Source organism: Littorina saxatilis, linkage group LG2 (genome assembly GCF_037325665.1).
Source record: "Littorina saxatilis isolate snail1 linkage group LG2, US_GU_Lsax_2.0, whole genome shotgun sequence".
NCBI lineage: Eukaryota > Metazoa > Mollusca > Gastropoda > Littorinimorpha > Littorinidae > Littorina > Littorina saxatilis.
Window position 1 is genome coordinate 93078849 of NC_090246.1, and position 6693 is coordinate 93085541.

Consider the following 6693-nt stretch of genomic DNA (forward strand, 5'->3'; position numbering starts at 1 on the left):
ACACACACACTCACACACACACTTTCTCTTTATTTCTCTCTCGCATCCCACTCCATCACCAAACTCTCCCCTTTTATCCACACATAAAGGCAGACAGATAGACACACACACACACGCACACTGGTACACATATGTTCACACACACACACACACACACTCAGTAACACCGCACATGCACGCGCACACACACCCACACTGGTACACATGTTCACACACACACACACACACACACACTCAGTAACACCGCACATGCATGCGCACACACACCCACACTGGTACACATGTTCACACACACACACACACACACTCGGTAACACACATGCATGCATGCACATACCCACACTGGTACACATATGTTCACACACACACACACTCAGTAACACGCATACACACACATCCACACTGGTACACATATGTTCACACACACACACACACACTCAGTAACATGCATGCATGCACACACATACACACACCCACACTGGTATATGTATGTTCACACACACACACTCAGTAACACGCCCACATGCACAGGTACATACATGTTCACACACACTAACACGCACACACACACACACACACACACACAAAACAAACCCCTTCTCTGTTGTACGGCAAATCCATTATAGGTATATCTTTATTCAAAATACTACATGCAGTTCTACTTCACCATGGAAGCCATCACAGTCAAGATAAGTGGCCCTATCAGTGAGCAAACTGGGAGTTGCAGTGAGGGTATCAAATCAGTTAACTGGAAATAATAGTGATGAGAATATACAAGATTATCTCCCTCAGACATATCTTATTTTCAAACAAAATGGCAGTTTTAAAAATCAATTAGGATTTCTAACATTTTTTTTTCACTGACACCATCAATCTATTTCGCATTCAAGCAAAATTAATAGAACTGAAAGAATAGCAAAATAATAAATAGAAGAAAAAAATCTGTGCATTATACATCTATAATGTAAGTTGACTGGTAAAACTGAAAAAATGTCAGAAACTATGTAAAAAAAATATATATATAAAAAATAAACAAACAAACCAAAGACAGCAATGGAGAAAAATGTCAGTAAAAGGAACACTTGTTTGGAAAACAAATAAACAAATCAGATGACAGGGGGAAAAGGCCCCCCAAAAAGTAGTACTTGGTAAAAGGAATTCATCACTGTAACAATGAACAAGTCGCGTAAGGCGAAATTACTACATTTAGTCAAGCTGTGGAACTCGCAGAATGAAACTGAACGCACTGCATTTTTTCTCAATGACCGTAGTCCGTAGAAGGCAGTGAAATTGACGAGCCTGTTTAGCGCGGTAGTGGTTGCGCTGTGCTGCACAGCACGCTTTTCTGTACCTCTCTTCGTTTTAACTTTCTGAGCGTGTTTTTAATCCAAACATATCTATATGTTTTTGGAATCAGGAACCGACAAGGAATAAGATGAAATTGATTTTAAATCGATTTCGCACATTTTATTTTAATCATAATTTTTATATTTTTAATTTTCAGAGCTTGTTTTTAATCTGAATATAACTTATCTATATGTTTTTGGAATCAGAAAATGATGAAGAATAAGAGGAACGTAATTTTGGATCGTTTTATAAAAAAATAATTTTAATTACAATTTTCAGATTTTTAATGATCAAAGTCATTAATTAATTTGTAAGCCTCCAAGCTGAAATGCAATACCAAAGTCCGGCCTTCGTCGAAGATTGCTTGGCCAAAATTTCAATCAATTTGATTGAAAAATGAGGGTGTGACAGTGCCGCCTCAACTTTTACAAAAAGCCGGATATGACGTCATCAAAGACATGTATCGAAAAAATGAAAAAAAAGTCTGGGGATATCATACCTAGGAACTCGCTTGTAAAATTTCATAAAGATCGGTCCAGTAGTTTAGTCTGAATCGCTCTACACACACATGCACAGATATACACACACACACACACATACACCACGACCCTCGTCTCGATTCACCCTCTATGTTAAAACATTTAGTCAAAACTTGACTAAATGTAACAAAAGGGTAAACAATTAAAACTTAAACTGGAAAAAACAAACATGGCTAAAGCCTGAGGAATGTAAGTTGTATGGTTAAAAGGAACTTTCCACATAAAAAATTCCAATCACTTCAAGAGTAACATACTATTACTTTTGTTTTGGAATTATAATACCACACAGCAGGAAAATCTTAACTTTGTTTAACTCATATAAAATTATGTAACCTAATTTTTCCTAAAACAGCGTAACACTGATGAACTGAGATTCCAATTGTCAGAGAATCAAGTACAGATAACTTGTCAACACTGAAAATAATAATCATCATGCTAATGGACCATATTATAATGAAACATGGAATGTGTCCCTTAATATATAATATCAATTAATTATAATTAATTAATGAATACCTTAATATATAATATTAATTAATTATAATTAATTTATTAATTAATGGTGCAATGAATACCGTTTAATATTAAGTTTAACACAACAGCAACTGGTTTGTAAAGAGGCCAATGGATACGGAGGTTTTCAGTTTTCAGAGAAAAAGTAAGCAAGAGCAGCATTAATAATAAGAGAAATTGTCAGCAAATCCAAAACAGAGTACAGAACATGTACATTGTATCACACACTGTGAATAACTATTGATTAGCAGAGGTTACAGCGTGTTAACTGGTTACAAAGAATCAAAGCTTTAGTATGTAAGACAGGATCCTCATGTTTTAAGTACAAGAGACAGCAAACAAAAATACTGTTGTACAAGTTTTATGAACAGTTACAACCCATTTTGAGCAACTGCACTTCAGGAACAAAGCAACAAAAAAGTTCCCATTTAACTACAATAAATTCACTGGAGAGGTTATATACCTTCCCGACTTGGTGAACACTATAACTGGGCCGGAAACAGGAATATAAATGCATGGCTGTTTTTTTCAGGTTCAGCTGGAAAAGGGTACCCAACTCTATTCGGGGCCGGGGAAGTCAAAGGCATTTCTTTCTTTATTTGGTGTTTAACGTCGTTTTCAACCACGAAGGTTATATCGCGACGGGGAAAGGGGGGGGAGATGGGATAGAGCCACTTGTCAATTGTTTCTTGTTCACAAAAGCACTAATCAAAAATTTGCTCCAGGGGCTTGCAACGTAGTACAATATATGACCTTACTGGGAGAATGCAAGTTTCCAGTACAAAGGACTTAACATTTCTTACATACTGCTTGACTAACATCTTTACAAACATTGACTATATTCTATACAAGAAACACTTAACAAGGGTAAAAGGAGAAACAGAATCTGTTCGTCGCCTCTTACGACATGCTGGGGAGCATCGGGTAGCAATGGTATACTGATGAGCAAATCTAAATGTTAAGTAACTTATTATTATTATTATTATTATTGTGATCATGTTTTATGCGCCTAATCTAGATATAGCCCTAGGCGCTTACTTATCTGGTAGATCTGATTCAAGAGACGTTTCAGAGGTCTCCGAGGTGTCACAGTTTTTTCACTTTTAAAAGTAATCGACCTCTGTTAATTTCCAACGACCTCTGAATTCTTACAGTTACAAATCAAAGAACTGATACAGAAAAGCTTGGCTTGGCTTGAAATATGTATTAACAAGTGTTTTGAACTCGTGGAACATGCAGTAAAAGCAAAAACTGAAACCAGAGGAAACTCCGATAAGAAGACATCTCCAAACAAATGACACTGTCTGAGCTACTTCCCCTTGGCCTTTATAGATCACCTGCTTAGCTTTCTAGAGGATGCCTGTACTGAACGTTTGGCTGCCATCCAGATTTTCTACTTATCATGGGGTTCCAATGCAACACTGTGTGAAAAAGAAAAAGCCAAAGATATATTATTTCAAAAGGCAAATAAAATAAGGATTAGAAAATAGTGACACAAGAACAATCATGCTCAAAAGAATGATTGCAACATTACATTCATACCATTACAAAAATATTCAATTTAGATTTTATAATCACTCAAATAAATGCAAAATCATACATATTCACACAAGATACAACAAATGATTTACAGACTACATCAATGACTTGAGCAAGTATCAACAAAACATCAGGGAATGTAAATACATTGTAACAGCTATAACAGTATGAATGTTCTCTCTTAGTAATTAGTCTACCATATTTTCTACTCAGCAGTGCACTTTTTTTCTCTCAGTAAATGTGTGATGCATTTAAACACTCCAATTTGACATAAAGGCCATCAGTACACACAGGATTATATTCCCAGTTTAAATCAGCATAACAGGGGGGGGCCGGGGGGTCGTAAAAACACTTCAACCCATTCTTTCATTCCAGTGTTACCACCATATTACTCCACACTGATGTACAGGTTCAAACAGTATGTTCTTAAAATCCACGGTGCACACACACACAAACACAATCTGCACAATGTGATTGTTTGCGTATGCAATAAATCAAAATCCATGCTACAGACACTAAACTAATCCCACTTGCTGACATTAACTGAACCACTAGTAATTGCACAATCATTATACAAATGATAAAAGGTTGGCTTTGTTTGATTCTGGTATGAACATTTTCGTTAAATGTAAGTTACTGGCTTTAATTGGAAAATCATAACACAGTATTTTTTTATGTAACAGTCATAAGACATGATTGCATTTGAGAAAATGGTTAAATGACCAGATACATTGTTTGAGCTGATTTTTTCGTTCTTAACTAACTACTGTCTATGTAAAAAAATTTTTAAAAAAAACCAGACTCAACAATTTAACATAATTCAACAACACATCTTCAATCATAGGATCAGTAACTATTTAGAGCTCAGTAGTTTTAGGGATTAGATGTTTTTACTGATCTATTTTTGTGTGGAAAAAACCCCACAGTGGTACAAAAATATCTATCTAAGTTGCCGACTGTTATGCAAATTTATTCAGTTTTTTCCCCTAATTTGTTTTTCAATTTAACCCCAGAACTACGCCTACAGAGGGCCCTGGTGATCTCCAGATCACTACTATACTGATTCACAATGAAGTTCAAGATTGTATATTGGTGCATTGATTATTAATATTGATCACAATCCTATGAAATGCATCAGGACATACACTTGCTTGGACTGTTTCAACCTCCATGAAGAACATTATGTGTTCTGATAAATGGGAACAAATTGATATGAAAACAATCACAACACAATTTAAATAATTCACAAATAAAAAAAAATATAGTGCAACAATACAAAAATAAAAACATTATCTATATATATATTATCTTTGCAGTTTTTAATATCTAAGGCTGAAAGCAAACAATGTGAATAAGGCCTAAAAAAAAAATAGGTGTGGTTACGGTAACCCGACCTATCCTATTTTTAGGGGCCGACCCTATAACTTTTTATTACATTTGTGTAAAAAAAAAAAAAAACACACAAGAAAATCAGTGCAGAAAACGCAATGAAAGCGAAAGCGCCCGAGTCGCACACTTATTTCCCTGTCAAGTAGGTTTAATTTGTACACATTAGAAAAAAAAGTTTTAAAAAAAAGTGATTGCCTACCTTCCTACCCTATTTTTTTCGGCTATGTTACCGTAACCACACCTATTATTTTTTTTTGCCTAAGACACTGCACATTAAGATACATTGCACATTGTGATACATTCTCAAAACTGTTGGACAATATGCCCTTGCTAAACTCCACAACCTGAAGTTTATTTTCACTTTTCTTACAAAAAGTTCAAACAATAGGCATCTCACTCAAAGAAAAACGTAAGGCACATGGAAGCAGTATTGACAAAATAAACGGCAAAATGTTGAAGAGATTAAAAAGAAGAAAAAAAGTACAAAAATAGCCATGATTTATTGTTTCTGGAATGATATGTCGTTGAGGGTTTTAATACCACCAGCTCTCTATGTATTGAATGACCAATGTACAACTGAACAACAGAGGATTTCCAAGTGCTGGAATACAAACATGTTTTGTTTCACTGGATAGGAAAAGTGGAATAAACGCATCTTGTTGTACGCCTGACAGAGATTTTACAGACTCTTCTCTCAAAATATTCACACACAAAAACGTTCAAGTTTTTACCAAAGATACGGTATACAGAGAAATGTCAGATATCTTTCAGCAAAAGCTGCAGAACACCGTGGAGACAAAGTATCAGAAACAATTAAGAGTGTCATCCACAGAGCAGATCTGGGCACCTTCCATGCAGCTCAATATAATGCCATTATCAGTCAGAGGGGTCTATCAAAAATATTGTTAAAATGTGCGCTTCTTGCCAAGATGGCTACATCCCAAAACGGTTTTTTCTCCGGAGCATTTCTTTCATAACCCACAGCAAAATTCACTGTATTTCAAATCTAAAGGCTCTTTGAGTAAACCAACACACAGAAAATCAAAAATCAATCTGAAACAGACCATTCAATTAACCAATCAATGAATAAAATATTGAACTCGCAGAAGGCAACAAAAATGGCATGTGGAGACATTTGCGTGAGGAACTTATGGATGTGAAATCAATCAATCAATCGAAGAAATAATCAAATATATCGCAATGAAAACTGATGGCAATGAAAATGGCATGTGGAGAAAATTGCGTAACAAACCTTAGCAAGTGAGGTACATGGAAATTTCAGATGCTTTTAACTTCCTTTATCACACTAAAAAAGCAGAAAAATACAGTTTTTACAAGTGGTCAAAATTCCATGATTTAACTATTA